The following is a 12,261-nucleotide window of genomic DNA, read 5'->3' as shown; positions in this document are numbered from 1 at the left end:
CACAGTACAGCTTGAGAGGACTATCTGTCTTGATACCAAGCTCATTAAGGAGAGTCCTGAGCCATAAGAGTTCAGCAACCCCGTGTGCCATAGCTCGGTATTCTGCTTCTGCACTTGATCTAGCCACAACATTCTGCTTCTTACTGCGCCATGTGACTAGGTTTCCTCCCAAGAATGTACAGTAACCTGAGGTTGATTTTCTGTCTCCAACAGACCCAGCCCAATCAGCATCAGTGTAGGCTTCAATTTCAAGTCTGCTGTTTTTTCTGAATAAAATTCCTTTCCCTGGGCAAGTCTTCAAGTATCTGAGGATTCTTTCCACTGCTCTCATATGAGGGGTCTTTGGTGAGTGCATGAATTGACTGACAACATGTACTGCATAGGCAATGTCTGGCCGAGTAAGGGATAAGTATATCAGTTTTCCTACCAACTTTTGGTACCTTTCCTTATCACAGTATTCCTCACCCATTGATTCTTGTAATCCATGGCTTGGTACTATTGGAGTGTCTGCTGGCCTGCACCCCATCATGCCTGTTTCCTCTAGGAGATCTAGCACATACTTTCTTTGACATATGCAGATTCCTTCTCTTGATCTAGCAACTTCAATTCCAAGAAAGTATCTCAGATTTCCCAGGTCTTTTATCTCAAATTTTGAGGCTAAGAACTCCTTCAGCCTCTTCATCTCTCTCACATCATTTCCAGTAATCACCATATCATCCACATACACAATGAGTGTTGTAAGTTTGTCATCCTGTCTCCTTGTAAACAATGTATGATCTGCACTGCTCTGAGTGTACCCTACTTTCTTCATGGCCAAACAAAGTCTCTCAAACCATGCCCGGGGAGATTGCTTCAAACCATATAATGCTTTCCTTAGTTTACATTACCTTCTTTCCAACATCATATCCAGGTGGGGGTTCCCTGAACACCTCTTCATGAAGATCACTATTTAGGAAGGCATTCTTCACATCCAGCTGATGAAGTTCCCAAGAGAATTTTGCTGCTAGTGATAGTAGAACCCTGATTGTGTTGAGCTTTGCTACTGGGGCAAAGGTTTCCTTGTAGTCAATTCCTTCCTTTCGTGTAAACCCCTTTGCCACGAGTCTGGCCTTGTACCTCTCAACTGACCCATCTTCCCTGTGCTTTACTGTGAATACCCACTTGCACCCAACAGTGCCTTTCCCTTCTGGCAGGTCCACCAATTCCCATGTCCTTGCTTTCATTAGGGCTTTCATCTCCTCATTCATGGCTTCTTTCCACCTTGGATCAGATGCCGCCTCTGAATACCTGGAAGGGACACATACAGAGGAAAGAGCAGACACAAAGGAATGATAGGCAGGGGATAAGTGTGAGTAAAAAACATAATCGGCTATGGGATGCCGAGTGGTACAAGAACGAACAGGCTTACGGAGAGCAATAGGAAGATCCAAATCTGAATTGAGTGAATCAGAATTACCTTGGATTGCAGAGACAGATTGATCTGAGTTCAACTGGTTGCAATCATGAGGTTGAGGGGCCTTCTTCCTTCTACTGTATGTAAGTATCTCTTTCTCTTGTTTACTGGAACCTTCAGAAGTATCAGCCGAATCTGGAGAAGCAACTGGCACAGTGGAAGTCTCACTAGGTTGACCCGGAATGTTATAGCTAGTAGTAGTGGAAGGTGCTGAAATGGGAACAAAATAAAAGGGAGAATGAGAATCCTCTTCCAACCCACTACTCTCCCCCTGAAGAGGATTCTGAGAAGACCCGAAATAGGATTGAGACTCAAAAAAGGCTGCATCCCTGGTGACATATTTTTTCTTGGAGACAGGATCATAACACTTATACCCCTTCTGCGTAGGAGAGTACCCCAAAAATATTCCCTTTGTAGCCTTAGGATCCAGCTTGGTCTTCTTTGGATCTTTCACATGTATGAAGCATGTACAACCAAAAACCCGCGGGGGAAGAGGAAATTCTGGAAGAGTGGGACACAAAACAGAGAAAGGGGTCTTCATACCCAGTACCTTAGATGGCATCCGATTTATCAGGTATGATGCAGTGAGAACAGCTTGAGACCAATATTGCTTGGGCACATTGTGCTGGAAAAGAAGGGCTCGAGCTGTCTCCAATAGATGTCTGTTCTTGCGCTCAGCGACCCCATTTTGCTGAGGGGTGTAAGCACACGATGATTGATGTAACATGCCTGCATCTTCCATGAATGAGTTCAGGGATCTTTCAAAGTATTCAGCTGCATTGTCTGAACGGAATTGCTTGATCTTTTTATCAAATTGTGTTTCAACCATCTTGCAAAACATCATAGTTATCCGGGGAACTTCTTCACGTCCTTTCAACAGATAAATCCAAGTGCACCGAGAATAATGGTCAATAAAACTGATGAAGTAACGGAAGCCATCAATGGAAACAATGGGTGAAGGACCCCAAACATCAGAATGAACCAAGTCAAAAGGGGCTTGAATTTCATTACTAGAAATTGGATACATTGATCTACATTGTTTTGACATTTGACACACATCACAAATTAAACTCTGACTCGAAATGCCCTTACATAATTCGGGAAACAACATTGCTAAGGAAGAAAAGGACAAATGACCTAGCCTAGCATGCCACAAGTGCAGCCTAGCTATTGACTCCACACTCTCCGGACTAGTAGTAGAAGCTTGCATGGCTGAGCTGACATCTTCATCAAAGTAGTAGAGGCCCCCATACTCATGACCACTCCCAATCGTTTTCCTCGTCAATCTGTCCTGGAAGACACGATGAGAAGGAAAGAAAGTTATACTGCAGTTCAAGTTTTTTGTAAGCTTTGAAACAGATAACAGATTTGAGGTAAGACTAGGAACATGTAGGACTGATTTAAGAGAGAGATCCTTGCTTAGGTCAACCACCCCCTTTCCAGAGATGGTGGAGAGGGACCCATCAGCTACTCTCATCTTATCCTGGCCAGACAACAAATGATATGTGGAGAATAAGGAGGACATATGTGTCATATGGTCAGTGGCTCCGGAATCAATCACCCAAGAGGTAGAATTAATGGAACTAGATGCACTAAATGCAGAGGCTGTACCTGATTTGGCAAGAGAGGTGGAAGCTAAAGAATTGTTCTTCAGACGGGCTAATGCCCGACTGAGAACCTCTACCTCACTAGCTGTGAAGCCCAAAGTACTTGGTCCAGAGGAGTCGGCAGCCTGCCTTGCGGTGGAAGATGACACTGTCTGAATACTCTGTGAGTTGTCACTACTGTTGTTGGTGGCAAGATTCCCACTTGCTGTGTGGCCCTTCTGTTGCCTTTTGTCCTTTCTCAGAGCAGCTGGCTTCAGATGAGGGTACAGGACCCAACATTTCTCCTTTGTGTGTTTCTCACCACCACAATGTGTACACTTGAGGGACTTCTTGTCTGAAAATCTATTCCCCTTAGTGGAGACTAAGGCTGAATGTTCTCCAGGTTGTTCTGTTGACTATGTCTGGGAGTCAACTTGCATCTCCTTTCTCTTTACTTCTTCATTCCTCACCAGGTAGTAGACATGGTGAAGCTCAGGTAATTCATCTCTCCCTAGAATCTGTGACCTTATACCTTCATATACAGGGTCAAGACCCGCCAGAAACTTGAAGGCTCTGCCCTCCTCAATCTGCTTATCATGCCTCTCCTTATCATTAGCATTTTCCCAATCCAAAATCAAATGGTGGTCAAGCTCTTCCCAGAGGCCTTCCAGTGTTGCAAAGTAGGTTGCCACGGACATGTCTCCTTGCCTTAGGGCTGCAATGTCTTGGTTCAGCCTGTAAATTCTAGCATTGTTCTTTTTCTGGCCATATGTCTTAGATACTTTCTCCCAAATTTTAGCAGCTGTGGGGAAGTGATGAACAGTTCTGGCCACCCTAGGAGTCATAGAGGCCAGCAACCAAGACATGACTGTGGCATTTTCCTTACGCCACACGGTGTATTCAGGACTGCCAATTTCTGGTTGTTTCTTGTCTCCATCCAAATAGCCTGTGAGGTCACGAGAGGTAATGAACAGCATTGCTGAGACAGACCACTCTCTGAAGTTATACTCATCTAGCAGCACACTTGTAATCTGCAAGCTGTGCAGATTAGGGTTTTCCAGGTTTGAGGACCTTGTAACAGGTCTGTTATCTCTAGAGGAAACTTCACCGGATAGTGAGGACATCTTGACTTCAGTCCAGGAGTTGTTCACAGTGCTGTAGTTGATTCTGTTTAGGACTGGCCGAAGTGGTTACAGTGTTCACCGTGCTGGTAGAAGTGTTCACAGTTCGGGTACTGAACCAGTTCAGTACTGATAACCGAATTTGCAAGTACAGGGCTGCTAACTGAACCAGTTCACAGTGCTGTTTAGGACTGGCCGAAGTAGCAAGTACAGGGCTGTAACTGAACCAGTTCACAGTGCTAGTAACTGAAGTTACTTCAGTTAGGGCTTGTTGTGCAACTTGAAGTAACTGTGCAGTGCAGTAACTGAAGTTCACAAAGTAGGACGGATAACCAACCTGAAGAGAATCTGTAACTGAAGTTACCACAGTTCTGCCCAAGTCTTGCTGGGGCACGAAGCTGCAACTGTAGAGAAGGCTAAGTCTTTACCACTTGTTCTGCGCAAGTCTTGCTGGAGCACGAAGCTGCAACTGTAGACGAAGCTCTCCCTCTTTCGGCTAGTGCTAGGACTGCTGAAATCAGTCCTCAACTAGGTCTGTCCTATACAGACCTCTCTTAGTAGCCCAATAGCTACTCTTTGCTGGAGATAATCTAGTAGGACATCTACTTCTGGGTCTTACTTCTCTTGAGTCCTACAACCAAGAGAAACCCTAGGTTCGAACTTGCTTTACTCTCTTACACTCCTAGGTCTTCACTGCAACAACCCAGAAAAGGAAGAGAGAAGATGAAAAGACAGCAAGAGAAGAGAGTGCGCCTGCTGAAACCAGGAAGGAGCTAATGCTCTGATACCATGTAATCTGAAGTGCTATACTCGAAGTAGCAAGAAAGAAAAGAGAATGACAGAAAAGAATAGAATGTCAAGCTGTACTAGCCAGTCGACCAGTTCTTTATTTATAGATGAATATAGTACAAGGTACAAGAAATTACTGGGATGCCCCTGATTAGTGATGGGACACCCAGATGACTTAAATCATTAAACATGATTAGGCCCATTAACACAAGCCCAGTTACAAGATAAGTTAAACATAAGAATGGGCTAATAAGAACTCTTATCAGCCGAACATAACTCTAACATTCTAACAGGCACAACTTGGAATGAAGCCGGTTCAGCAACACAGTTTTCAGCAAAATTGCATTCCAACTCTTTGAATCGAACAAGGGAGGTGAGCACAAATTTTCTCTGATATTTTCTTGCAAAAATCAGAGATTAAACTGATCAAGATCAGTCACAAAAGGGGAGATTGAATTAGGTTTTCTGGGTGGCAAGAGCAGAGAGGGAGAGCTGAGAGCAAAAGAATGATCTAGAGCAGTTCACCCCATCCCTGTTTATAAGCCTTGGAAGAGCACTACTACTAATCAAATTAGGAGGTTTGTAATCCAAATCTTTATTTGGATTTGGACTCTATCAGTAGATAGGCCTTATCCTCTTATGAGAATGAGTGCTCCAAACCCATATTCGCCCATGTCACATGATTGGTTAAGCTGTCATGTGACATCTTGATTAATCTTATTAATCATGGGCTTTAGGCCCATTAAGCAAGTGTCTCACATCCCAAGATAGTTGTTGGCCCATTTAGGTTCAATTTGTATGGTGTGGGACCCTAACAATGACCTCACGTAAGCCCACATGGGTTCGGCCCCGCCTCGGTGAAAAGGCCTGACCGAATTCACTGCCAAATGCAGTGAATTTTTTTTCGTTTGATACAAATCAAATAACAATTTCTCCCTACTTTACGATAACATTCTTGCAACATAACAACATACCCAGGTCCTTTGAACCCCTATGTAATTCCATCCAATGAGACACTAGTTACAACAAAGTTGCAATGCCAATAGCTCGCTTGACAATGATGGGTTTGGCTTGCATAACAGAATGAGCATCTGTTTTAACCCTTTGCCCTTCCTCGGCTTTAGAAGCTTGTATGGACTTAGTCTTTTCTTCCTCTACAAATAAGATTTCTATATTGAAACTAGGTTCATTCATCATATTGAAGTTTGTCTGCAAATCAACATTGGCTAGTATCACTATATCAATCCCATTTGAATTTTCACTACTATTGTTTTTTGAGCAGTCCCCGTCATGTAAAAACTTTGGGCCCCTTGGATTTACACTCCTTGGGTTTCTTTTATCCGACGATTCTCAATATGATTTCTTAACTTGTACCTACTAGAGATAGCTATTTGAGTGACAACCTATGCTTGAGTTGCAACTACGTGCTAAAGAGCTCATTGAAGATGATGGTGGATGTTTTCTTCCATCTATCATACCTTTACTTTTCCCAAACACATGTATATTAAGTCACTCATGTGTCTCTCCTTTATTAGCATCAATAAAAGGACCCCTTGCCACTTTTACATTCAGATCTTGGCATAGAAGAGGTATTGGGATTTGAGTGATCTACTGGCGCATTTAATTACTGTGTTGGTATGTGATCACTTAGACTAACATGCCTTAGTCCAAGCCCTCTCATTTTTTATTTGTACTTGTCTAATTGTTCCACCTGTCCCTCCTATTCAAGGGACTTTTGGGAGCTCAACATTCACCCATGAACTGTCAGTACTCTCTTTTCTTCCTTCTTCCATCTTCTATAGAACTGCCCACCATCTTTTTGAATCACTGCCAAAATTCCAACCCGGTGAACTACAACAACCTGATCCCTTGCCAGAATTCTATCTTTCTCCATCACTTCCTCTTATTTCAACCACTTAAATCCTAAACCTATTTATTAAATCTGAAATACTGAATAGAAACTTGTAAACACAAGAACCACTTGGAAACTAAACCAACCCCATTCTCCAAGACCTTTCTTCCATTCTTATCGTTTGTTTTATTGTTCTATTTCTTTCCTTCTTTCCTTCACTCATTCATTCGTTTCTACTTTGATTAATTCCTGATTTCATTCATTCACAATACTTCATTAATCCAATTTTGGTTTTATCCATTCTTTTGTGCATTTTTGCATCTGCATTGAAGCATTGATTCATTCATTATTCATGAATTCTCGCTTTTATGCATGCATTTGTTTCAACATTCTTGCATAAGCTTTCATTCATTCATATGGCTTCAATCATGCATTCACATAAATGAAGGCATGCATAAATGCAAGAATGATAATGAATGGATTAATGATAATGTAGGAATTGAGAATGAATCAATGTATAAATGAATGAATTAATTTCGTAAAGAACAAGATGATAAATGACCTCATATTTCCTTGTTTAAACCACATTTTTTTCTTTTGATACAAAACAGTCAATAATTTCTCCCATTTGATCCCTACTTTTCCATAACATTCTTTCAATATAATAACATACCACAGTCCTTTGAACCCCCATGTAATTCCCTCCCAAGCAGATGCTAATTACAACATAGTTCCAACCTCACTAGCACATGAACTAATAGAAGAAGAAGAGGAGAAGAAGAAGGGTTCGGCCAATACAGGAAAATCAGTCCTCTCTCTAGTCGACCCACTTGTATTTATCTCCAATAACATAGTTACAAGAAAGACCATATTGTCCCTCATAAGTGATGGGACACATAACTTAAACTTAAACAAAACAGATCATTCACTCTCAAATAGATAAACCCAAATGACCAAAATACGCCCATTTTGTGTACTCTAACATAGAGAATCCATAGAAAGTAGCAGAAATCAGGTTTCAAGAAGAGAGAAGAGGAATGTGGCAGAAACTAGGGTTCAGAGAGAGATTTTCGAAACATATTCTCCTCTTACAGCCCTAATCTCATTTCATTAAGTTAAACATTAGTAATTTACAGAGAGGACCCTGGTTGGGCAGAAAATTTAAAACATAACATAAGAAAAAATAAGGGCCCTGATTAAGGCCCATTACAGCAAAGAACATAAAAAGATAAAAAAGGGTAAACAGCCTATGGGCCATTCGACCCATCTTCTCTACAGGCTTGTAACTGATAAATTCTAGCATAGTGCCTTTGTTTTGAGTACATTGCTTTTGCTTGTTCCTATACTTTTTTTGCTGTCTCTACCCACAAAATTCTACTTGACAGATGGTAAAAACTCCCATGTCTCTTTTTTTTTAGAATTATGACAAGGGCCCTAAGCATTTTTAACTTCAATTATAGGCATAACATAGGTATTGGGCTGTGAGTAATCTACCAGCCCATTTAATTGCTATGTTGGCACATGATCACTTAAAGCAATATGCCTTGGTTCAAAGTCCCTCCTTTGTGGTATAGACCGGTCTAAGTCTTCAACTTGCCCATCACATTCAAGGGACTTTTGGAGGTTCAACATTCACCTTTGAACCATCAATGTTCCCTCTTCCTTCCTTCCTTTTGAACTACAACGTCCTGATCCCTTGCTAGTGGGTATGTGGGCAGTCCTTTGGGGTCCGACCATTTTCTCTTGATCATTTTCTTTCCGCATTTTTGATTCAGCCATCTAGTCAATCCCTAAGAATTCGAATCAGAGTACCGAGTACCATCTCTAGCATTCTTTATTTTTTCCTTTTTATTGCATTGTTTCTTTTCTTGCTTCCTTGCTTCCATCCTACATTCATTCATTCTTCTTTTCTTCTTTTTGTTCCTTACCTAATTGATTCATTCATTTCTACATTGATTCATTCCTAAATTCTTTCGTTCACATTAATTAATTCACTAAATTATGAATTCATCCATTCCTTTGTGCATTCATGCATATTGATTGGAGCATAGATTTGTTCATTATTAATGAATTCATTCTCGCATTTATGGTTGCGTTATTGTTGCATTCTTTCCTTTTCATTCATGCATCAAGCATGCATTCATTCATTCATATGGTTACACTCATACATTCACCATAATAAATGTATGCATAGATATGAGAATGACAAGGAATGAATTAATTTTAACGGAGGAATTAAGGAATGAATCAATGTAGTACTGATTGAAAGAAAAATGAATTAATTAATTAAGTAAATGCAAGAAGAATAAAAATTACCTCATGTTTCCTTCTTGAAACCTTTATCTTTTTTCTTTTGATACAAATCATATGAACTCTAAATTGACGGAGCTTCTTCGAGGGAGCTCCTTCCTCCAAAAATGGAATTAAGAGAGAGAGAGAGATAGAAGAGAAAGATAGAAGAGAATGACGGAGCTTCTTGGCCATTTTGTTCTACCCGTAAGCATTATATAGTTTTTCTCACTTATCAACTCATCATTACCACGAGCAATGCATGTAGGTGGTTATGATGTGTCCTATGGTTATAAACAAGTCGCAGGGAGGTTTGTAAAGCTTTGCAAGGGCCCTGCTGCTGCTGCATGGGCTTCAAGACCTGTATGGGCCTAGCTTTCCTGAACAGTATGGGCCCAATGATCTAATGGTGGGTTATCCGCCTGGAATCTATCAAAATCAGTCCAGCAATTTCACTTATTCCATCCCTACTTCGCCATAGCATTTGTTATGGCACCTGTAGTCTCTTTAAAGCAACATGGGTCGGTTCAAATACCCTCTTTTTCGGTATAAACCAGTCAAATTCTTCTACCTGCGCTTTCTATTCAATGGACTTTTGGGAGCTGATCATTCACGTCTGAACCTTTAATTCTCCCTTTCTTCCTTCCTTCCATCTAAATAACATTCCATGTCCTATACAACCGCCACCGTCTTTTCTCCGTCAAAGCAAAAATTCCAACTCTAGTGAACTACAATGTCCTAATCCCTCGCTAAAGGGTATGTAGGAAGCGCCTTCGGGGTCTGACCACATTATCTTTCTCCTTTTTTTCCATTTTCTAATTCAGCTTCCTAGCCATTCCCTTGACTTTGGGTTGGATTACAGACCACTTTCTATCAACTGCCTTACACCACTTATTTCAACCATTTAAACCGCTAAAACTATTAAACCAGAATGGAAGCAACTAATCACAAGAACCACTTGGAGAATAAAGCTATCTTTGTGGTCTCGGGGATTTTGAGTTAGTCAAGTCAGAGGCAAATAATTTTGGCACCATTATTTGGGCAGTATGTCTTTTGAGTCCTTGAAGTAGTTGTTTGCAGTTCTGTTTAAGTCTGTGTGGTAAGTTTGTCCATTAAGTAAACATTGTAGAACTTCATTTCCTTTAGGTAATAAAAGACTAGATTTTCCTTTTTCACATTTTGTTTTCTGATGTTTGGGGAACGGTTAATATTCCAACTGAGAATGATTAAAAATACTTTATCTCCTTCATTGATGACTTCTCCCAATATACTTGGGTTTACCCTATGCACTCATATAGGGTAATTTGAAACTCCATCTAAAATTGGGTGTAGACCATATGTTGAAAATCTTTCGCAAGTTTTGGAACCTCTTCTCTTGTGTGCATAGGGTAAACCCAAGTATATCTAGAGGAGTCTTTAATAAAGGACATGAACTATATTTACATTCTTAGTTGGAATATTAATCGGCTCCCAAATATTAGAAAAGTAAATGTGAAAATGAAAATCTAATTTTTTTTATTACATAATGGAAATGAAGTTCTACACTACTTGCTTAGTTGATACATGTGACAATCAGAGACTGACATAAACCTAAATAATTATGGAAACAAGTACTTCAAGGAATCAGAAGACTTATTACCCAAACGATGGTGTTACAAATGACTTGACTCTCACTTAACTTACTCAAAGGCCCTATGGCCGGAAGTCTAGTTATTCATCCAGAACGTATAGACCATTAGCCATGCTCCCTCTACCAATTGTCTTCTCGATGGAAAAATCCTAAAACACACGAGAATGAGGAAGAAAGTATATTGAACATTCTAGGCATGTCCAATACTGCTAATGTACAACAGGTAAATGGGCAACTTTGGAGCATGTAAAACAAATGGAGGAGAAAAACACATCAACTAACAACACTTTATCTTTGTTAGAGAAGAATTCTCACATCTGTTCCGTGTGCATAACGTGTTTCACTTTTCTTGAGTTTGTTCAACATGCTTAACTACATCAGTCATTGTTCCAAATATCTCATAAACTGCTCTTTAGGCTATCTCGACTTGCCATAATTTGTTCGTGATAATAATGTAAAACTTTTTTAAAAAAGATATTACAATATAAGGTGATGAAGTTTCACCTTGAAAGAACAAAGCTTACATACAGTGAGAAAATGCAAATACATGAGGCTTGGAGTCTGTAAATAGAAGTAGAAATTACTGTGGTGTGGCGCTACAACCTATTAAGCTCAAAGAAGAATGGAGAACTTTGTGGAGGCCAATCTATGGAGGAGATTTCTAAAGGTGGAGGCGAGAAGCTTCCTGATGGGGGAAGTAAAAATCAGAGGACAGATTAGCTTGAGAATCGGGGAAGCCAAGAAGGCTTTAGTACTTATGGTTGTGTTGGATGTGGTAGAATTGTTCACAGACTTTTAGTAAAAGCAAGTGCAAGAGGGAAGGAGATAAGTTGGAAAGAGCTCACCACGAAGGTAGGAATAAGATATGTGGTGGAATGCAGAAGAAATCATAAAGGGTCGTTCATATCTCTTGCAGAATTTTTTGACAAGAATAGGAAACAACTAGTCTATTTTCCTAATGGAAGGAGTCAAGGGTGGATTGAGGTGTAGCAAAGGCTCTGAAAGAATTTTTCATAGAGAAAGCAGAAAAGAAAAGAGGTACATAAAAGAATGAAGAAGATGAAATTTTGAGAACAGTAATCAACCTTGAATCCCCTAGGCAACGTGACTCTACCTTGTTGCAAACTGGTTCTTTGACAAAACATTTGAAATTAAGAACAAAATATATATCTTAGCACACTTTGATAAGTACAAAGCCTTGCTAGATCCACTTGAAAATGAAGTAGGAGCAAAGGTTGTATGTCTATAGGATAATTACGGCTCGATTAATATCTTCAGGTGGTCTCCTTGTTCACACTCAAAAGGATTCCTCGATTTTAAAAGGCGTGGTAGTGCGTATCGTGGGTTTACCTATCCATCTTTGAAAGGATGAGGTTGTAGAAGAGAGAGCAATGTTGTGTAGAGCGAAACTAGAGGGGGTATTCTGGTGATACTTTAGGTCTGCAGTTGTATTGTTGAATGGAGTCAAGCCCGAGGATATTGACAGGAAAGTGAATGTGAAGGTAGATGGAGCTTTCATGGAGGTCTGGTTGGCTTCCTCC

Source organism: Nelumbo nucifera, chromosome 8 (genome assembly GCF_055504915.1).
Source record: "Nelumbo nucifera cultivar China Antique chromosome 8, China Antique-T2T, whole genome shotgun sequence".
Lineage (NCBI taxonomy): Eukaryota > Viridiplantae > Streptophyta > Magnoliopsida > Proteales > Nelumbonaceae > Nelumbo > Nelumbo nucifera.
The sequence above is the reverse complement of the archived record's forward strand: the minus strand, read 5'-3'. Positions refer to the sequence as shown.